The 23,892-nt window shown below is 36.4% G+C and overlaps 1 protein-coding gene across 1 annotated transcript in view; it reads left to right on the plus strand.

Moving 5' to 3' along the window:
- Positions 1 to 23,892, plus strand: part of GABBR2 (gamma-aminobutyric acid type B receptor subunit 2) — a 483,887-nt gene that overhangs the window by 290,189 nt on the left and 169,806 nt on the right. The window lies entirely within an intron of this gene.

The following is a 23,892-nucleotide window of genomic DNA, read 5'->3' on the forward strand; positions in this document are numbered from 1 at the left end:
TGTGTGTGCAAAACAAGGTTTTATGGAGCAGTTCATCCCCTGAGAGATGATTTGGACTGTGCAAGTAATTATTATTGTGACAAGTACAGACATTATAGAAATAGCTGTAGTTTTCATAGGATTCCACGTCAGTTCATCTGGTATACTTTGAGGCACAAACTGTTTCATAGGAACAGATGAGTCTCTGTCCCTATTTTGTACAAAAGTGTCTCAGGCACTTTCTTAAATAACAGTGAAAAAGACTACATTTCAAAACCATCAGCAAAGAAAAGGCTGGAAAACAACAGAAAATAATTTTACAATAATTGATCTCTACAAAAGTTTGGCATATCCAGTTCCAATAAGTTACAAGAAAAAATCAAACTGTAAAGAAACAGCATATGAAAAAGATCTGAAAGAATTGTCAAATATCTCTTTCATAGCTCTCCTATTTGTACAGTAACATTTTTTTTTATTTATTGATATTTTTTTTTCCCCCATCAGTATTCAGACATCTAACCTCTCTCCTGTTGGCATCTTGGAGAGATGCACTTTTTTCTGGAAACGGTTGTAATAAAATTTCTAGAGGGGATAAAAAGAGCCAGAAGAGTTCTGAGAAATCCATCAGACTCTGGTATATAATGCGGGAAAATCTTTCATTTGATATAATTAATAGAGAATGTGGTCTTTTGCAATGACACCATCAATGACACCATACCTGTAGTTCAAATATTCCCCCACAGATACTAACCCATGAAATAGAACAATTTTAATTATTAATGAATAGAAGAGAAGAAAATAAAATTTATCTGTTCACTAAAAGTGCATAGATTTATTATTTGACATTACAGCATCTGAACAACCAAAACCAAAACATTATTTAATAATATATCACCGCAGCATGTAAAGGTTTGTGCAGTTGTAGGCTAGACATACTGAGATAAGTTTATAACACCTGACAGGTTCTCCGAGTTAATGGAATTTTATAACAGAGAATTTTTAACAAAAATTTCTTTTAAAGAGCTATTTCTGGGATTGTAGGCAATATTATCATAGTGCTAGGAGAAAACAAAGATCACTGTGAAAGTTAAACCTATTACAGATAAAGAAGATGAACAAGAAACACTTTAAAAAACAGTGAAGATGGGTTTGTTCTCTGTGTAGGTGATCAAAAACAGTTGTGAATCATACAGAAATAATACAGACATTGATACTAAAATATTGACAGCACAGGAACACTATTAATCCAGACATTAGCTTTGTATAAAGGGCATGAAAAGACTAAATTCCATTTAAAATTTACTAGTCCCCCTTTCTGCAAACTAATCATTCTTCATTTTTGTTCTGTCATTGTATGTACTAATTCAGTTCCAAGGATGCAGTCCCAGTCATGCAGTCATTGTATCGGCACCTTGTTCTCTAAGCTGACATTTTCTAGTTTCTTTAAAAACAATCTGTTTCCATACATCATCACTGGAACCTAGTAGAGGAATTAAAGGCTGATTCTGTAAACATGGTACAAGAAAATGAGCATATGTATTCATTAGATTTAGGAGGAGACAAACTTCTCTACCCTTTTGTTTCTAAATGTCCAACCTCAAATAATACTCTGCAATGAGATAGGTGTCATTTTCTGACTTGAATCACGTTACTTAAAATGGTTATATTTGTTTTACTTCCCTGATAAGCATCTCTTTATTCAGTGAATTTTGCTGACTTGTTTGAACAGAAATTTATTACACATACACCCTTTCAAAAGAAACTAAGTGGGGATGCCAGTTCAGGAAATAGTAGCTTTCAATTTCTTTATTTTTCAAAATTCCCCCTTGCAGACTCTGGGAGTCAAAAAAAACATAGACCTTTAGGATTTAGGAAAAACCCTAAAAAAAGCCTACGGTGGAGTCAAACTTCCTCTTGTCCCCACAAAGGAAGGGGCTGAGTCATAGTTATCTTACTCTTGAGTTATTGATTCAAAAATTGAAGCCAAAAGGAGAACATGAGTGTGGGTTGTTAAGAAAAATATTTTCTTACAATTTCAGCCATCTTGGTATTTTTTATCTTCAGCTGGAGTGCATGTGTTATTTTTCCTTAAATGACTACGGCGGGCAGGAGATGAGCTTTTCATAAGTAAACTAATTCATTAGATATATCTAGCACATCAACCTTTAAAAAACTGATTTAACCACAGAAGATTTAACAGTCATTTGCTAAACTACTGCCAGAATGAAAAATATATCAAATTAATACCGTGTACGTAAGAAACAGGGTCAGGCAGGAATAGGGAACTGTGATTTAGAGCTAAATGCTACTTTATATGATCCCTGACTACTGACACAAAGCTGTTTGTTTCCTCACTATCTTGCCAGCATAGTCCTCTCTGCTTTCTTTAATGTCCATGCAGTGGACATGTTTCCTCCTTAAGCTGCTTTCTGAACATTGAATTCAGGCCATGTTTCGCCTTGAAAGACCATATGCAATCTTTAATGGTTAATCCCTTGTATAGGAATGTATATGAATAATAAACATTTTCCTTGCATTGTACCAGATATCGCACTTGTTTGGTCTCAGCAGGGGGGATCAGAACCCCCTTGACATGGAAGGCTGTGTCACAGCCTCCCTGTTCATGACTGGAACATCCTAGGGCTATGAATAAGGGCTAGTTTGAAGAAGAAGGAAAGAGAAATACCTTCCTGAAAGGGTGTTCCCTAAAATGATCCTGCACAGCTGTACAACATATTTTACACTGAGCAGGCTGGATAGCTTGTCCCTGTGGACAAAGAAACATATTCCTATCTATCATGAAGTCGTGGCGGATCCTTGCCTCATTTAAAAGTATGCTATAGTTCCCAAATTAGTAATACAGATCTCCTGCTCTCATCTAAAAAGGTCAGGTAATCCGTAAGCCTTGTGAGGCAAATAGCTCCATATTTTGTCCTGAACTGTGTTAAAATGGAAAGCTGACAGCATCAGGAGAAACAGATTCCTGAGCTGTTTCTTTGTGCTCCTTGACCCACATATTGTAAAGAATAAGATGTCTTATGTACGAAAGGACCCAAATCCTTCAGCAATCAATTTCACTTTTTTTTACAAGAGCGCTTGAAGAATCCACCCAGAAAGTTGGGTGGATTGTGAGGATGTGACAATTACAATAGGTTCTTGAATACGAAGCATGTGCTTCTTGCATTAGAAGAGAAAATAAGCAGAGGCTTCATGCTCAGAGCAATAGGAGCTAAGCCTTCCTCTCACTCTGGCCCTTCAAAAGGTCAGTGCGGAAAATGTTATAACACAAAGTGATTTTAACCTGACTTTGCTAATGTGACATTTGGAGCATGGTTGTGGCAGTATGATGTGACAGCAGGCGAATGTTGTGCTGTATTAGTAATGGCATGGGGCCTGATAAAAAGGAGGAAGTTGTTCACATATTTAGTCTATGCTTCCCCCTCAAAAGGGAAAGACTATGAAAGGCCCCCGAACTATGAATCACAAAGGTCAGTAAATAAATGAAGGGCTTTTTGAATTTAGAGAAGAGAGCAAAATTTTTGAAAAATCATTCATGAATTTTCACACCTGGAAAATGTTAAGTTGGATTTAAATTTGCAATTATATACAGAAGATATAGATCACCAGAAGCTGTTTAACTGCTCATATCCCAGGTCTGATAAATTCAGCTGACTTTCCAAGTGATAACCTGCAGCCAAATGCTAGATTGTTGCCTGTGTGTTACAGGTTCATTTTTCAGCACTGTGGGCCTGTTTTAATCACTGAAAGCCTCCCAAGACTCTTGCAGCTTTAGGCCAGTTGATGATGTACTGTGATGGCTAAAATTACTGGTGCAGGTAACTCCAACTGTGGGCTGGCTCTGAAATCAGTAGTGTTTATAGAAGCATGTGGTCTGGGAAGGAATCTGAGCTTGTATGTCACAAAAACATGTACATGTGCCCTATGGATATAGAGCATCCTGCTGATTCCCTGGATCAGCAGGTAAATATTCCATTCCTCCTCTGGGCTCAAATTGGACTTATGATCCTGTTTTCCCATATTGATTCATATCTTAGTAATTTTTTTTCCTAGAAAACTAAAACTTTACTAAAACTTCAAGGGTGTTTTTTTAGCTGTCTTAGCTCTAGCTACATTTAAGGAAGAGCCTGACTAAATGTAAGAAATATCCAAGATAACATTTGAAGGGGAAAGCCAACTAAGTCATAAGACATATTTCTAAATCAGTTCAGCATTTTGAAAATGCTACCCAAAGTGGATTCTCCCCACATTGAGCAAATCCTAACCCTAATTTTTTGTAAGATGAATTAACAGGAGAAAAGTGTCTCCCTCAGCTTTGTAACTGAAAACTTGAACATCTAAGCAGTTTTCCAAGCTGTTCTCCCCTTAGACATTTGCTGTGACTGACAAAGGAGATCTTCTTGCCAGAATAATGGTAATTCTTTTTTTTGTTTGTTTGTTTGATTTTCTCTTTTACTGAATTAAAAAAAAAGAAAAAATGTCTAGGTAGGAGCATTGCAAAGTTCCCCACCTCTGCCTAATGGAATTTTGTGTAGAGACTTTCTTGGTGTGAGGTCCTAAAAGGAATAAAAGTTTATGTTAAATGATCTGCCAGGTTCAATTTATTTGTAGTAATTGGCCTCAGGCTCTCCCATTTAGCAAAAGCTTGGCTGCTCCTGCATTGGCAGAGAAGTAGGAAGAAAAAAGTTTTTGCAGTTCAGCTAGTATCCCTGGTAGGACATCATATCCTATAGGAGTACAGGCAGAATTATTGGAAGGATAACTTCAGCCTTCACAATCTACATGCATACTTCCCTGTGCTGCACAGCAAACACTAGAAGAAATGTGTGCTGCACCTTTCCAGCAGATTCTGCCATACATGCACTCTTGGCATGCATTAAAATTATGTTTGTTTTAACCCCTGAATTTGCAGTGCCTTTCCTGAGCCCCAGATAACTGCAAATTACTGATGTAAAGAATGTTAAGAGAAAAGCTGATTTCTAAGCCCTAGTACTTGTTGCTTCTCACTTTCACCAGCTCACTAATGTGGAGACTAGAAGAACAGGTGTCACAGTGGCTCAGCAACATCCTTTATTGCAGTATAATTAATTTCATGACTGTCTGTAATTTACACTCATTCAAGCAGTATTCATTCCAGGTGGCATTTATATTCTCATCATTTTGAATGAATTTAGGGTGAAATATTATGAAATTCTTTATTTAAGAGTAGGTATATTCCATTTGCGTGCTTTCCTTTCATCTTCTTGGCTTTGCAACCAGTATTAAAAACAAGGAAAAAAAAAAAAAAAGAAAGAAAAAAAAAGGAGGAGAGCAAGAGAGAGAAAAGTGACATTTACATGCCGTAAACCAAGCATTTAGAAGTCAACAATTACAGGATTATAGGCTAAATCTCAGAAATAATTTTCCCTTCTATTCTTAAAACTATAAAATGAATAATGCTGAAAATCTCTAGCAGTTTAAAAGTTACAAGTAGTTGAAGTAAGCTTATTCAGGATCCAGATAAAGAGACTGGAATACTCTATGCTGACAGACCCAATTTTGACTAGGTGAAAGATTAGGTCATGAGAGTGGCTTTTAGTCGCTTTGCATTAAGGAATTGAACTTCTGTTCCTGAGCTACTTTGCTCAGAATGGAGACAAACACAGAGCTGAAATGTTTCATAATGTTACTCTAATTCAGTCAAATGGGTTGCCACTTAACATTTATAACTAGTTTCTTGATTAGTATGGAAACAGGAAGGCTTCACAGAATGGGAAGAGAGGAAACACATACTACAGATTTCTCTGAGTTTTCTCTCCATCAATTCTTTCATATTTATCTTTGTTGGTATCCTCCCAGAATAGAGCTCTGTGGGCTGTGGGACTGAAAAAAAAAAAAAAAAAAAAAAAAACCACTTGAAAAATAGGTTCAATTATTTCTATTAATTAACATTAGTTAATGCTAATTTAATCTAATATTAATTTTTCAATTGGTTAAATTTGTATTTAAAATAGTGATGGACATATGCAGTTTTCACAGACCCAGAAAAAACATATAGCATGCCCTCTGTTGCCATTATGCGAATTGTATCTTCCAGTCTCTGTAGAAGGCCAGTAGTAATCATGGTCCCTGAAATATTGGTAAACTCCTTTCTGCTTTGACCAGAATATTTTCCCATGTATTCCCTTTTCTCAGATGTTAAAAGTTTGCTGAGAATTGCCATACTTGAGATTTGTGTGTTGCTATTCAAGAAATTACCACTGATTACCTAAACAAAAAGATGCGGGGGCCCTTAGAGGTTTAAAACATGAGGAAAGCTTCCTGCTCTGTACACACAGTATGTTTCTCTTCCTTTAATACAGTTTAGCTGCCATTCTCAAGGATAGGATTTTTTCCCTATAGTCCATAATTATGAGTCTAGATAAAGATGTATGGGAATATGCAGATTAAATGTCAACAAAATCATAGGGTAACTCTACATGATAGTCAGGCAGTAGAACAACCTGCCAAGAAGGTTATTCCATCCACATTGCTTTTTTTTTTTTTTTTTTTTTTTTTTTTTCAGAGCAAACTAGCCTTTTATCTACTAAAAATTATGTCAGACAATTAATCCTGTTGGGGTGGCCAAGGACAAAAAACGCTGAACAATAGATGTTTCCCCTTTTCATCTGGAATGATTCTGTAAATTGTGCTGATGAGTAGAAATCAATAGCTGATCTGTTAGATGCATAAAACCCAAACAACAGATAAACTATAAATGGAGATACATCACATAGAATTGGGTCAAATTGCATTGGAAGTGGGTCAAGCCTTTAGGAACCCTGCCCTACTGTTGATTTTAATGAGAGCACAATGTTTTAAAACCAGCTTACTGGTTTTAATCAGCAGTAGCTTATGGTATGATGAATTACTGCCGTATATATAAATACTTTAATTAAGCAGTGTTTTATGAAGACAGTCTAGTTGTACCGTTATAAACTCTGAGCCTGATAGCCTGATCCAGCAAAGTTCTGAGTAGATCCTGGAATACTAAATTGATTAGACATTCATGACTTCTAGCACCTCGCACAATCAACCCTATATCTGACAGACAATGTGAGACCTAATTTTGCTCATGACTTAAATATTCATCTGAGGCTATAGTTATTTTTAAACTTTTAAGATATTGTTTTGCAACCTACTTTGATCTCATTGTATGCAATAAAAACCTTGAACTATTTTTAATAATATGTACCCAATTCCAGAAAATATGCATTTAAGACATATGAAATACAAATCCTAATTTCCTTGAAGAAATGCAGATACACCAGGCATGTGAAAGTCTGCTGCAATGCCTGCTCACAGAGGTGCAAATGCAAAAGATATGTATAGAGTTTAGTGTTTACAGAAGGGCTTGTACTGTAAATCATATCTCATTTTGAATGTTTTGTTCATCTCTTTGTTTTGACACATGCCCAAACTGTCTGTGCTTGCCAGGTGAAAATTATATTCTGAGTTTGGACAATAAATGTGTTTTATTCAGTAACTGAATATTATGGAGTCCACTGAAAAATATTTTAATTGTTTTACCTGTTATATTGGTCTTAGAATGTAGAACCTCAGGGCCATTCCTCAGATGTGAGCCTGATCCTAAATTCCCAGTGTGCCCATATTTACACCAGTGTTTGTCTGCTAGATGCACAGCTCCCGACTCATACTATAATAGGGAGCACTAAGACCTAGTACCTCACACAGATTAGGTGATTTCTCATATTCCTGGGTGGCTTCAGCTCCAGGAAGGTGTCTGGTCAGGAGAGGCTTTGTTAAAGACATGCGTGTACCTAGCAAGCAGAGCACCCATATGGATGGTGCATGATTCAAATTTGGTTCCATCTTCTACTTTGCGTGGAGCAGGGATTGGCATCAAGGTCTTTATTCTGAAGTTACTGAACTGCTCCCGATATATCTGGGGCAAATCTCTTTACGTCTTTCATCCTGGAGCTTTTTTTTTTTTTTTTTTTTTTTCTATGTATAAATAGCTAAGTAATTAATTTACCACCAAGAAAGCACAAAATGACAGTCTGGGAGCTGGGGCATTCATCTGCAGTGTGGGAGAGATTAATTTTGATCCTCACTGTTCTGGAGGAATTTAAACTCTTATTTGCTGTATGTCAGAGTGCTCCTGTGACTGAGCTAGGGGGCTGAATGGGGTTAGCAAGAATTCCTCTTACTTGTCACAGAAAAGTACTAGGTTAGCTATAGGATATATTTTCATTGTTAATTGCCCATATTTGTATCTGACATTTGTGCCTAGGTTTTTGATAAAACACATCATTAAATTTCCTGGTCAATAGAACTGGAAACAGGAGTGGAAATTCCGTAACTTGTATTTCAAGTTTTGGCCTTTTAAGTGCTCCATTGCCAGGAAAAGAGAACCAATAAGCTAGCTAAAATGGTAGGAAATTTTAAGAAATAGCCTAAGACCAAAAATTTCTATGCAAAAGCAGTCATTTTTGGCTAAACATAGTTTCTGTTGTTTGTGTGCTCAGATCTATTAGTATAGGGGTAACTGACAGTACTGTTTTATTATTATTGTTATTATTATTCTAAAAACAATTATTGTTTTCTTTTGTGTCCTTTTTACAAATATTTTTTCCAAACATTTGTTCTTTAAGTCTTTTCAAAGCTCTGCTATTATGCATGGTAAATGTCCGTGTAAGAAGGGAATAAATTATTAGATCCGTATTTATTTTCATTCATCTTTCTTTTGAAAGAAAAGAAGATTAAATCTCTCACTTCTGAAACCCATAAAAAGTCAAATCCAAAATGTATCCAATAGAGAAAAAAATCAGTCATCTTTTAGGGATGAAAGTTATCCCCTTTACTAAAAATAAGATTAAAGGTTCTCCACCTTTTCCAGAAACATTTAAAAACTTTTTGAAATGCACTTCATCACAGCACGTGGGATTCATTTGTCCAAGATCAGATATTTACATCTGAGCAAGTTGCCTTGGTCCACTGTAAAGAGAGATACAGACAATTCCAGAATGAAATTCACTATTCATAAATTTCTACTATGAATTTTACTATTTATTCTACTTTAGTATGTGCCTACATTACTCCACACAAATTATGCTCTAAAAGTCCTTGTTTTCCCCAATATCTTGAAAAGGAGCTTGGACAATTTAGCTGAGAGATGGAAATATGCAGTGTACTCATGTAAAATTAAAGAGTGGAATCCCATCAAGTCTTCTAACTAGGAAACAGTGTAGTAGCTACGAAAAGAAAGAATTAATTACATTAAAATTAATGAGCTATATCAAATACAGTTCAGTTTGCTGTTCTGTATGTTTGAAAACTATTGTGATTTCTCATAAAGTTTAAATCACCAATTTCAGCCATGTATTATGTATTGGCTTTAGATCTCATAGAAATACTTTACTACTGCTGAAGTCAAATAAAATGAAATCTGTAAATATGAAAACCAAGTATCCTTGCTGAGAAAACCCAAGATATATATATATATATTTTTTTACTAAGGACAATTAAGATTAAGATTTAATTCATTTTAGAGCATTCTCATTGAATTTGTAATCAACACAGAGTATTCTGTCAATCACAAGTATACAGTGAAAAATACTACACTCTGTCTATAAATATATAATTTTAAATCTTCTGCAGTATAATTTTTTTTTCTAATACTTTTGTAAAAAATTACTAAATTTTACTAAATGTCATAATACTGTCTAATACCTGAGAAAGAGGTCTAAATATGTAAGTTATTTTGCACTTTTTGTTTTAAATAAAGTTGCAAGATTAATTTATTTTTAGCAAGAAAAGAAAAAAAGCCATTTATACAGTAAGTTGATTTCATTAATTCATGATTTACTTTCACCCAAAGCCAAAGATTTTGAGAAAACTGTAACTTGATTTGGAAATAGTCTTTTTAAACCTGGATTTAAATCTCTTCCTTTTACTTGTGATTGCTATACAAGGTATAGTAATATCACTTTAGAAAAATATCATCTAAGCTGACATGCCCTTAGGAAAATTAGTTGTGATAACTCTGTGTGATATGATCTTCAAGAGGTTTGTTTTCTTTCCTATGTAGAACTAAATTAGTCATACACAGATTCCTCTAAGAAAATGTCTCATGCAAGAAGCAGAGAAATCCAAGATTCTTCAAATGGATTTTTCACCAAATTATATGTATAGTGCTCTCTTGATTATTAAATTACACTGTGTTCTAGGTCAAGGTATAGAATAAATGATTATCATTTGTTTGAAGTGAATTTGAATTAGATAATTAAGCATATTATTGAGTTTCAGATAGCAGGTAATTTTGTATTTAAACTCAATGAAAGGTTTGGGTGGGGTGTATAGAAGGAAGCTTCTATTAAGAAAAAGAAAAGCTGGAAATTGGATATCTTCAAAACAGACTTACACAATTTCTCTTACCAAAATCAGTGGGCAGGCTTTCACAAAAACACAATAAAGTACCAAAGATAGCATAGAATATACAAGCTAGACCATAAAATGTATTTAGTTTAGTTTAGGGTTTTATTTGTTTGTTTGTTTGTTTTCAATTGAATGCAGCTATCTTTCAGCATTATAGGCTTTACAGCATTTTCTGTAAAAGCATTTTAAGGTCTGCAAATACCCAAGGAAATGGAAATCATGCACCTGAGAACATCATGCAGTGAGTTTAAAAAAAAAGAAAAAAAAAAGTTTTTAATACATTATAAAAATTAGAGAATCAATTTATATTTTCCATATATTTAATGTAAAATTAGACAACTCAATAGAACAGATTTATAGACAAAATCACAAGCTGAGTTCTGACTGTTGGATAGCTGTATTGGAATCGGACCCAGACAAATAGGGACTGTAATACTTTGGACCTTTTATGAAAAACTCCAAAATGGTAGAGATATTCCCCAAACTGTTGATTAATTTTGAAGAACATAAACTCTCCCAAGAAGAGAAGATTAAGGACTTCTTTTTGATGGATTATGGATCTAAATTATAGTTTCCCAGGGCTTTGGTCTCTCCAGGGTTAGCTGATGTAACTTTTGGTAACAAAGCATGGTGAGGCAGTGTCCTTGTCCTTCTACCATTCCTCTGCACTTCCCAGTGCCTTCTGGTCTCTGGGCTCAACACTGCTCCCCCACCTGACTGGTGAGCTTCGTTCTGCAGCTGCACATTTGATATATGCTCCCCTCATCTCTTTCTCAGTCCTCCTGGTCTCAGAAAAATATTTTTCAGCCCTATAGCTGAAATTTAAAAACAAAAACTGAAATTTTGGCACAAGTGAAGGTTTGTCCTTGGCTTTATTAGTGACAGTTGAGATATATTGTCATATAAACAGGATGGGTTGGGTATAACTTGGGGAAGGGAGGGCGGTCAAAACAGTGAAGGGATTCAATATTTTGAGGATAGGAGCATGAACTGAACTATGTTGTTAATGGCTAGTCCAGAAAAGCCTATAAAACATTCATGTACTATTCATTGACCTTCCATACTCACAGACAAAAAACATCAGAAATCCCCTGATGTGCTATCCTTGAATAAAACAACAGCTACAAAATCTGCCAGAATGACTGGGGGCATGCTACACAGGGAAGAAATACCCCCAGTCTCACCCCTGACCTGGTCTGCCTGATGCAGCAGGTTGACATCGCCTCTATACCAGTTGCAAAAGTGGAAATCACTTTCACCACAGTTGTATGAATTACAACACTGGTATCCTCTACCGCTCAGGTATGAAAACATCTGCAGAAACAGACTAGCTCCTGGATTAAGCCATTTAAGTTATAGAATATTTTCTGTTTAAATAACAAACCTGCATTTCTAGGAATGCATTGGCTGCTGCATGCCAGAAACTGTTCAGTAGAGTTCAGCAAAGCAAGCTGAAGGTCAGTGTTGGCAGTCTACATGGGAAACAGTGGTGCTGCCCAGCAGCAGTGCTCTCTAATACATGACATGGTTGAATAGAAGCCATCAACTTCTGCAGCACAGGCAGGGCAGAGGAAGATGCCACACCAGTGCTGTTTTGCCCAATGTTTGCATGTGCTGATGATGCAGTGAGGAGAAATGTGGTTTAGTTGAGTAAGAAAGTAATTTCAGTGTGGTGGGCTTTTAGCACAGGCCTTCCATGTCTTACCATGCTACATGTGACTTAAATCCTGGTGCCTTTGTTGTCCCTTCTCTTTCCTGGTCCTCCAGGGAAGTGAGGAGGTACTAGATGCAGAGGAAGTAGCACTGTGGAGGTGAGGAGGGTGTGAGTATTGAGGAAAGGACTACATCTGGAATCTGGGGGACCTTGGTTTCCAAATATGTGAGTATGGGTCCAAGCACAGTAGTCACAGAGGGACAGTGACTGCTTCCCTGAGCTATCTTTCATATGTTCCTGGCTGATTTCTTTACATTACAGCCCATTGTTCTGGTTTAAGTCAAAGTTACAGAAGCATGTGATTCATGCTAGATTTTTCTGTACCTATCCAAAACACAGTAAAACAAAACAACGGTTTTACATCTTATATAGAAATGCAGTTAATAAGAGCATATGACTTCTATTGCTATCTCTCACTAATTTGTAAGGGCTATTGCATAAGAAGCAATTGTTTATAAAAAGGCAGAGAGAGAGAATCTGTATATGAATTTAATAAATTTTTGCACTGAGCATCTTAAAATTTGAGGGTCAAAGATTTGTGGTCAAATAGGTAAAGTACTTGCTTTTCTGAATTCTGATAAATATAAAACAGGTGGCATAGATTATGGTTCCCCTTGGTTCAGTCACAGAGGGACACGTATATACCTCACTTTTGAAATACTAGAAATTTTCAGGTTTTGATTCTAGTTGTAATGAAAGACTGATAACATTACTTTTGTATACTAGTTTTAAGTTTTACTTGGTTTTGTGCACCTACAGGGGTTATTTAATGTAGTCTTTTATGCACATGTGATTGCAAAGTCTTTGCTGTTCTTCACTGTCATACTGCAATCCAGTGATAAGTGAGAAAAATGCCTACTTCTGCTTTTCTAGTTTTAATCAGCTTTTCAATGATTTTTGCCTTATATGTCATTCCTACAGGCATAAATCCTGTCCTCTTGTAACAAGCTAATGTTCAAAATAAAATTATCGTTGCTTTATCCTATCAATTTTCTGGGCAGAATAGATTCTTTCAAACCATGCATGTTTTGTCAAATTGTTTTTACTCGGTGACTATAATATCAACCATGATTCTGGAAACTCTTCCATGAGTATATTTAATTTTATGCACAAAATTAAAGTTATGTTTATGTATAAATGCCCATGTGATCTCTCTTTGCTTTGCCAAGCAACTTCATTCCAGAGCTGTCAGGTGCATTATGTAACTGCTCTATATTAATTATTTAATCCTTTATTATTTAGAATAATTATAGTTTAATATCTGTAGTTTTCCATGGGACAATTTTCTCTTAATACAGGCCTATTTTCTGTAGTTATTCAAACTCCAGAAGAAGTAAAAGGAAAAAATAAGTCAGAATTTGAAATTAAACAGCATAGAAATGAGGCTTACCATTTTAGGAAAAAGTTGAAGCACTCATTAAAGATAAAATCAGGGACTATCACTTCAAAACTCTTCTTTATAACCTAATAATTCTTCTAAACCACTTCCCTCTGTTCTTAGTAAAATATATATATTGTTCCAAATTAATACTGCAAGGAGATTACTGTTGGCTCATTTTCCTCCCTTCTTTTTTGTTCAGTGGATTAGTAATAAAAAGATGTTGCTAGAAGCAGAGGTTAAAAAAGTGGTGGTACAATGCAATAGAAGGAAAATGGAGTTACTTTCTCTGAAACTCTGACTTTTAACAATTTCCTGCTGGAGTGTGTTTCACCCCTCTTAAATACAAAATCATCTTATACATTAAAATATATATATATATATGTAGCCAAAACAACATCATTTCCTGAAAGAGCTGTCTTTTGCAAATACTATCCTCTTTCCTCACATAAGTTTTAGCATCATTAGAATTTAAAAAGAAAAATAAAAATAGTAACAGTGATAAATTTTGAAGTTCAAGACTAGAATGTATCCTACTAAAATGGATTGCTAAATTCCTAAGCTACTTCCTCCAGTCACTAAATTGTAACTGGGGGAAGCCAAACAGCCCTAACAACATGAAAAAAAAAGCTATATCTGAGTCAGTTAATTCTGATTTGGCTGTTGCTAACGTCTTACTTTTCAGAACTGTTTTGGCCTCATCCTGACATAAAAATCACACATGCTTACATCCAAAAAAGAGTGTCAAATGAAAATTTATAAAGTGAGAAACATCACTGTAGGGGACTATTGCACCGGGCTGTACACAGAACATTTCAAATGCAGTTTTTTCAAACCCACCATTTCTTTTGTAGATCACTTGTCTCTTGTGACTGGATCCAGTTTCTGTATCCACCTCTTAAAGCATACAAGAACAGAGTAGTATATGGTCATTTTTTCTAGCTGCCGGTATTTCACATGGAGATTTCATGTCTTCCAGTGCCTTGGTGCATGAGGCTGCACAACCTCATTACCTTAATTCCTCAGACCAACGTCCCAGGCCTGAGGTTCTTTACATGTTCTTTTATGTTCTTTTATGTTCTCACAACTCTATACCTGGTGGATGCCTCAGACTTCTCAAAACATCTCAGTTAGCATTTTAGGGATCAAAAAGACAGGTATGAAACACAGAACTTGACGAGGATTTTCCCAGCAGCCACATCTGCTTTCAAAAGCATTCAAAGTAGCACTCCTGAACACACTGTTCTCAATCTATGATTCATGCACTTCTTGGGTTTGATGGGTGTCTGGGTTTGTGTAACATTTTCCTCACTTCCTCGTGAATTACCCCTAAGTGTAGCAGTGTAAGTGTAGCCTATTCCTTAAGGAGAGCATTGCTCCCTAAGGGAGGGGAAATACAACTTGTGACCCCATTTGGCTCTAATCCTGGAGGCAAGCTTCTAGAGCTGATTGTCATGGGAGAGCTAGAGGTTGAAAGGCTTGGTGTTTATGGAATTTGATGGGTCTTTTGCTGATGGTTTTCATTCATTTAATCACTGGAAGCTGAAGGAGTACTCTCAAGGCATTGTTTTGTGTGCATTTATTGTCTTCCCTATATCTTGGCAAGGGGTCACTTGGAGATGCAAGTTATTACACAAGTGGGATCTTGGTTGCTTTAGTATTTTATTTTTATTTTTATTTTATCTTTTCTGAAAAGCTTCCACTGCTCTTTCCAAATAAAGTATCTGGAATATCAGATACTTGCTGTGTCAAAACTGCCTTTCTCATATGGGAAAAAAACAAACAAACAAACAAACAAAAAAAAAAAAAAAAAAAGAAAAAGAAAAACTGGCAGCTTAGCAGCTACCATACAAATTAAAGACAGAATAGACAGAATATAGCATAGATTTCACAGTTTTGTATAAATGTGTTCAATTCTGCCTCAGCTATCTTATTTTGAATCTTTGGACATGGGTAGTGGGAATCCTGCCTTTCAGTTTGACCCTGAATGTCAAAGAAGACATTAAGAAAACTCTTTACGTGCTATAGCATTTTCACAGGCCACCTGGAGTAAGGGTAAGTAGATATTCAAGGACATAGAGAGTTGCTGAGATCTAACAGTTGTAATATGCACACCAGCTGCTGTTCTCCTCCCATCTCAGGCACGATAACTGTGCAACTCCAACCTCTAAATAATGTGCTCTTTACTCTGAAAAAAAGTTTTAAGGATATGTTGCATAGGAAAGAAGCCAGAGCACCTCATGTTCTGACCTCTCAGCTGGAGTAGATCACACACAGCTTACTGTGAAGTTGCTCAGCATGTGCTGAGCCCTCCCCTCCCACAGGAGGGGAAGCACAACAGTGGCAGATGGTGAGGGAATGCCCTAACCATACAATCAGAAGTATGCATCCAAATGTGTGATGCAGGATAACAGAGCCTTTGTTTCCTCCCTGCTTTGTCTGAGATTACCAGAAAGCAGGCATGCTTTGTTAAGTGAAGCGAAAAGTTTAGGAGGCACTCAGTCACTTCATTGCATGTGTGGGAGACCTGACACTGCTCTGCCCCATCCTCTAGCTAAGCACACATCTCTTCCATAGGAGAAGTTTCTGTTTGGGTCACATTATGCTAGTGTGTTTGGTTATTCTCTAAATCAGGAAGGGACACCAAACCCTCAAAAGGAGGACTTTTCTGTATGCTTGAGCAGCCATCGAAAACACAGTGGCAGAGATTTGGCTGTATTGTTCACAACAGCTGTGCAGGCTGGGGCTACTGTCACCAGTTGTGTTGTGCATCACTGGACTGATGAGAAAAGCATCTCTGGGGAAACAGAAAATCATCCAAGGCTTTCTAAGAAATGAGTACTTATTACTATTAAGTCATCTTCTCATCTGCAAGAAATAAGCATTACTTCATATAGAATTGATATTAAACTTTCAGTTTGACAAGAAATATGTTTAGGTAAGTGAGATGAAACCCTTCTTTCGGGCATTCATGACAAAATTTAATGAAATGCTAGAGCATTAAATGTACAGGAGAAGGAAAAGTTCTCCCCGATCTCTCTGCTTTAACCAGAGCGAGTATCTAGGCTGGAGTCAGGGTCTTCCAGGTCCCTGGGGCTGCCTTTCCTGTCAGGCCATCCCCTGGTAGTGACCAGTCACTTCCTCTGTCAGTTGTTATGGAAGGTTTAAAAGCTGAGCCAGCAGATACAGATGGTGTAAACCTGCATTAGGCTACTCTCTTGGATGGCTTGCATTTCTGAGTTATAGGCAAACTGTGATCTGGTGGGACAGAAGAGACTGACAGCAGCTCTATTCCCAGTCTTTTCTTCCCTAGATAAACATCACTACCTGGTGAATTTGACATGAATTCATGAGTGACTTTTGGTTTAGATAAAAAAGCTATAAAAATAATCTCTGGTCATTTGATAATGATTCAAATCTTGATTTTTCTACACTTTCCTTTTTCTACACTTTTCTGTTTCACACTTGCTGTGCATATTCAGACTTATTTTCCAGGGCACCAAAGGGAAAATAACTGTATTTATTCCCTATTGAGAGATCCAGAAACACTGCTGCTTCGTCATCTTGGGTCTCTTTGGAAGTCTCATAGATTATCAAAATGAATATGCTGCCTTGCTTTGGTTTTCTGTCTCTTATCTCTGAATTAGTTCACATTATATCTTGAACTGTGCTTCACAATGTCTGATGCTCCAGCACTCAGAAATGGAGCTGAAGAGGCAACAAAACGTGGGTACAGCCTCTCTCACTGGTACCTCCAGCCTCCCGCGCAGTCCTGGCTTCAGTGTCCCTCTCCCAGAGAGACTCTAAAAGATGGAGCTGCTGCTGGGGCCTGGGCTGCTGCCAGCGGGGACTTCTCTTCAGATCAGTGGTATCCGCATCCAGACCTGTCACTGCCTGGATGGGCCTTCAAACACCGGGACCTCCTGGGAGATGTGCTGGGAAGCCAGCCCCAGCCTGCGCGTTCCAACAGTTTGATTGCATGGCACACCCGCTGTAGAAAATGGACCAGCATGTGTGAGCAAAGGAGCTTAAAGGCACACAACAATTAATAAAGTTGTGTTATAATTTAATACTTGACAAAATTTCCTTCTCATGGTGCTAGGACTGGCTGCCAGTAGTTTTACTACAAGCCTGTAGTTTTACATGTTTCTCAGTGTAAAGTCTGTGAGTCGGGAAAAGCATGCTGGTGTTGGACTTTGCTAGGAAGAAGTTGATTCCAATTGTAAATGAAATAAATATATTGATAGCGACCAATTCTTATTTTAAAATCATGTTACCTTTAGGAAAAACCTTTAGTTTATTGTATGTCTTCAAAGATCATTCATTTTGGTAAATAAACCCTCACAATGATAAAGTTATATAGACTATGAAAAGTTAATCAAATCATAAAAGAGAATGTACATGAGAGGAGAAAAATCCTTAGCTAGATTGAGGGGTTGCGGTTATTACATACATGTTTCCTAAAATAGAATCGTACCATACTACTCGCTACAAGAAGGACATCGAGGTGCTTGAGCGGGTCCAAAGAAGGGCGACGAAGCTGGTGAGGGGCCTGGAGAACAAGTCCTACGAGGAGCGGCTGAGGGAGCTGGGCTTGTTCATCCTGGAGAAGAGGAGGCTCAGGGGCGACCTTATCGCTCTCTACAGATACCTTAAAGGAGGCTGTAGAGAGGTGGGGGTTGGCCTGTTCTCCCACGTGCCTGGTGACAGGACGAGGGGGAATGGGCTTAAGTTGCGCCAGGGGAGTTTTAGGTCAGATGTTAGGAAGAGCTTCTTTACTGAAAGGGTTGTGAGGCATTGGAACAGGCTGCCCAGGGAGGTGGTGGAGTCACCATCCCTGGAAGTCTTCAAAAGACGTTTAGATGTAGAGCTTAGGGATATGGTTTAGTGGGGACTGTTAGTGTTAGGTTAGAGGTTGGACTCGATGATCTTGAGGTCTCTTCCAACCTAGAAATTCTGTGTGATTCTGTGATACCTATTCTTTGAATATAGGTTTGTGTTTGTTAACTTCTTTAATGGAGTTAAAGGTAACTGAAACTACTGACAGATGTTTCAGTTGTTATAAGAATATGATTCACAGCTAAGATTTTATGACAGAAGTATTAAAACTAAAATTGTGATTGCATATACAGGCTCATTTCAAACTATCAAGGACTTTATTTAACATCCTAAGAAACAGCAATTTCTTTTTAGAAGAGTCAGTATAAACTCTATACTTTGTTCTTCACATGTCATTCTACTTCATCAACAATCTGTCTTCACTACTGTATATTTGTTTACTTTTCTAGTGTCCCGAATGAAAATTATGACTATGGTGTTACTACTGTATATTTGTTTACTTTTCTAGTGTCCCGAATGAAAATTATGACTATGGTGTTACTATTTCAGGTTTTAAGAACTAATTGCTTTAAACTCAAAGTCATTACTTTTTTTTTATTATTATTATTTCATTATGTACCTCATAATATTTAAATACCTAAGATAAATTTAAATACACATGAACTGTATTAGTAAATTTCTGAGCAAAGCTAGAAGTCAGTCTAACAAGAAAACTGGAGACGTAAAATCTGGAAGGTAAAAACAATGTTTAAAAAGAATCAGTAAATTTAATTTTAATCTTTTAAAAGTGCAGATGGTTGAACTTTTTATGGAAAAATCTTCATGGGCTATAAAACTGGACTCAATTTTTGTTGAGTTCACCGTACTTAATGTCATTTTATGAGCTTGCTTGCTTACATACTTACTGTTTCCTGTTGGCTAAATACCATTGCTAATGTAGTGAAGTAAGTCCAAGGTTAAGACTTCTTAGCTTTGGTCCTGACTCTGAGGCCTTTGACACTTTGGCTTTTTACCAGTTTAACCTTTTTTGTCTGTTTTGCTTTATGGATGAATGCAAGGTAGGACTTCAGAAGTAGCAATGAAGAGTAATTAATACATACTATACATACTATACTGTTTTCATAACTCAGGATTTCCTGTATGTTTTATAAGCTGCTATCCAGGATTTCAGAACAAAATGAAACATTAAAAAAAAAAAAAAAAAAAAAAAGACTGGAATGTCTATTGTAGGAAATAGTTATGCAGCAGTAAATGATGAAGGCAATATTTTCTTTAGCAAAACCAATTTTTACCTCCAATTACAAATATAAAAACTGTGGTAATTTAAATCCTTGCAAAAGTAACGTATACTTTCTTCCTTTATTCTTCCTTTAAAATGACTTCTGCTGGAGAACAATCTTCTATCTGACCTGACATTTTCCTCCTTATTTGAATTGTGATTCTTAATCTCAGAACCTCTGTCTTCAAACAAAGAAATAGTTGCCTACAAGTGGATAGAAATTCAAGAAAAAGTTTTTGCTCATTCATTATTTATAAGCTTCCCTTGTGAATTTTTTTTAAACTAGAAACTTTCAATGTATATTTATTATTGCTGATAAGTGATATGGATATATGTGATAAGGATAACTAAAAAACTTCCTGATCTTGTTTGACAAGGATATATTATGAAAGTTAAGATTACATTAATTTGCTAATAGTTTCTACAGGATCCTCAACATGACATGTTTCTGTATTTCTTCTAAAGCAAATTAGCTTTCATAACGCTTGGTTTAACTCACTAATGTAAAGGCATTTAAAACAGCATGCCCAGCTTTTGTTGTAGATGGTTATTCCATTAGAGTTTTCAAAATGACTGAGACAAAGGTAAGGCAGAAGTGTGAGTACTTCTTGGTATTTGTATAGTTGCATGATTTTCGATTCATATATAGAAAATTGATTTGAAACTTGAAATGAAAATCTTTCCAAATGTTAAGTGTACACAAGTACCATTCTCTCCCTAACTATCTTTAAGCATTTCAGATGTGTATGATCCATGCTGTTTTGCCTGTTGGCTGTCCCTTGGGCATTTTCCAAAATTCTTCTAAGCAACAACTGGAGAAGGGACCGCTAAACAAAATGATGTCAGAAGAAGGTTTTCATGGGGGTACAGCAATTATTTCCTGAGTGGAGAAGCAGGAGGAACTATATAAAAAATAATTGGAAAAACTTTTACAGGAGGAGACATAGAGGCATCACCTTATGAAGATCCCTTTATCGAGGGATAAAGGACAAACCAAGACCTAGAATTTTGTACTCTTTCAGACATAAGTAGTATTTTTTTCTGCCTTTTCTAAGTTGAGAACAGCCTAAGTGGCCTTCAAAGGAGAACCCTCAGTGACCCTTAGCTTATCTGGAGAAGTTTCCATAGTAACTTTATTAAATTTACTTTGAAATGTAATTTTTATTTTTTGGAAAATGAGTGCTCATCACTTGTACATGTTTGCCTTTGCAGTTTACACGGGCTTCTTACTGTATAACATGATGCAGTTACAGAAAAAAGCACAAGCAATGTCAGCTGATGGTAGACTTTGAGGTCCTTAGTCTTCTTTTACAGACATGCAGTTTGGGAACCACAGTAATGTTAGGGCTAGTTAATCCATCTTCTGGTGGACTAAGCAAAGTTTTTACATTGGTACAATCAACTAGACATGTAGGAGTTTATTAATTCATTCACATAGCAATATACATATTCATTTAACTCCTTTATTTCAGAGTGCCCTTATTGTCATTGAAATAAATTATACTGGTGATTATATTGATGCAAGCATTTTCATATTGACTTAACTGCATCACCACTAGAGTTATTTGCAGCATATCAGTCAGACTGACATACTTGCAACATGCTTTAGATATACATTATGACATGAAGTGGAAGGAACTGAAAGTAAGCATAGTCCCATCTAGAAATTCTCTCTGTAAGTGGATATCAGTCATACCAGCAATCACGATACTCTCGTGCATTTTGATAAGTTTATGTTAATCAGTTGATGTCCATTGCAGAACTATACTTTTATTCAACAAGAACATTTAATTACCTGATATCTGAATATCTGTGGTATAATCTTTATGAAATGTGGCCCAATTAATTAAGTGGTAGTGTGTCGATTAGTCCACAGTTACCTAAAATGGTATATAAAATTCCATAATAAGACATGCCAAGGAAAACATCTTAATCCACCTTTAAGAGCAGTTCAGTTCTTTGTTGTCAGAAGACTTTCATGTTGGTAATAAAAACTAACCTATTTTTTGACAGGTATTTAATAACAAGGATTAGTTGCTAATAATTCTTTAAAGCATAATTTTCAGTGACTTATTTCTGGGTCAGTTTTCTTTGGGTTGGTTAGTTGTTGGTTTTCTGTTCTTGTGTGATAGAACAGCTGCAGATTCAAATTGTAAAATCACACCACTACTGTTACAGTATTGACAAATATTATCTCACAAAACACAGATATTTTCCTTCATATTTTTCTTTCCATTTTAATCTGGGGCAGGGGGTGGAGTGTTCAATACAATCGCTCTACTGTGAGTATGGAAAGATCAAGTTAAAAATAATCAAAGTACTAAAGAAATAAGCCAACATTGTATTCTGACTTATTGTTGTAAAAGCAACAATAGTTGGTGTATTTATTTGAAGGAATTTCACTTTCTCCTGGTCAGTTGTTGCTGAACACAGAGATTTTGACAGATATACACTGCATTAATCAGTATATTGACTTGAATAATTCAAAATTTCTCAAGGGAACATGAGGGAGAGGCATATAGAAAAGGAGAGCTTGCAGATCCACCCTCAGCTATGTTGGCCTATGCAAGAGAGCAGAGAGCCATTTTGCTGCCTCCCTGCTTCCTTTAATTGCTATATGGAGGTGACTTTGTCACTGGTCAACACTTGTGCTTGAGGATGGATAACTCAACAGTTGTTGTCTTTTGGGATACAAAAGAGCACAAAGACTGTGCTGTGTCTTCCCCCTCAGCACTGATGTAATTATATTATGATATTGATACTATATCCTTTCTGCTAATATAATATGCTTTATTTCCCTCATAGACTACTTTTCACAAATGCAAGTACTTTAAGATATCATATATCTTCATGGCATCTCTTAACTTCAGTAAAACCTGGCAGGGTCTCTATGAACTGTCCTTTTCCATTTATAAGGGACCAGGCACTGCTAATGTACTTCACAGGTACTAAACATGTTGCATATTTTCCACCTTCTTGGTCTTCTTAATCTTGAAAGGCTCAGTCCACTATCGAATTTCACTTCTCCTAATAAATACTTTTACCAAGCCCCCTTCCTATGAGGGCTAGCTCCTACTACCTGAACTAGATAGTTTGAGTCTATTTCTAGTGTGTTACACTGTTACAGTTACCATTGTAGGAATGTCTTCAGTGTTGCTTTCATCTGTGAAGGAAGCTGCATAAGAATTTGTAAACATTGAAAAGGAATGGCATTGTGTGCATCTCCTCCCCATCATCTCCTCCCGATTTGGTATAAGTAGATGCTGTGGGCTATGTGACAACAGATGTGCAAATTGCATATAGATACACATTCTGGGGTTTGTCTCTCTTCTCTCTATTTTTTCTTCTTCTTTTTTTTTTTTTTTTTTTTTAATGTTTTAAATCTACAGATTAAAATTCTCATGCTTCCAATAAAGAAGACAGTGAAATGGTTCAGTATTTACCAATGATCATTTTAGCATTTAGATGATGACTGTGCAGATATTATTGTTTGGGACTCTAGCTTTTGATCTGGGTATAGCAAATGCCTGGTGCCAGGAAGCACCAACTTTTATTTACTCCCTAAGAGTATGTAATGCTGATTGCAAAAGAAGAGTTTTTTGTTTGTTTGTTTGTATGGTTTTTTGTTTGTTTGTTTGTTTTTTTGTGGATGGGCCTAGTGAAACTGCTTCTGCTGGAAACCGGTATATTACACTTTTATGTCAAACTTGTCTTAGGACCTCACAAATAAGTGATATTCATGTAAAAATTGAATCAACTAATAGAACTGTAAACTCTAGCTTTTGATCTGGATATAGCAAATGCCTAGGCTTCTCTGCCAGATTTGCAGCACAGTGTACAATTCTGCATAAATAATTTTAACAATAGGGTAGTGTAGTTTATGTAAGGAAAACTTTTGCCTGCTGTAAACTCTCAGATTAGATTAATCAGCCTGCAGAATTTACTAAAATGGAGCTAGCTGCTCCATTCAGCAGAGCTGAACAGTGCACAATTGCTTTGAGTGAGAAAGGAGGAAAGGTTAATGTGGAGCTGTTGGGTAAAATACAGTCTTTTCAAATTGGGCATCTAGTTCAAGATCATCAGCTCCCCAAATCAGTGTCACAAATAGGGTCATGAGCTCAGAATTTACATGCAAATTGGGTTGTGCATTCCCAGAAATGGAGGCCTGAAACTAAATTTTTGGCTCTGCTGAACCAGCTCAACAAAGAACACTGTGACCAATGTGTCTGTGTTGTTGTTGATTTTTTTATTTTTGTCTCTGATCAAAAG

Source organism: Oxyura jamaicensis, chromosome 2, assembly GCF_011077185.1.
Source record: "Oxyura jamaicensis isolate SHBP4307 breed ruddy duck chromosome 2, BPBGC_Ojam_1.0, whole genome shotgun sequence".
NCBI classification, from domain to species: Eukaryota; Metazoa; Chordata; class Aves; order Anseriformes; family Anatidae; genus Oxyura; species Oxyura jamaicensis.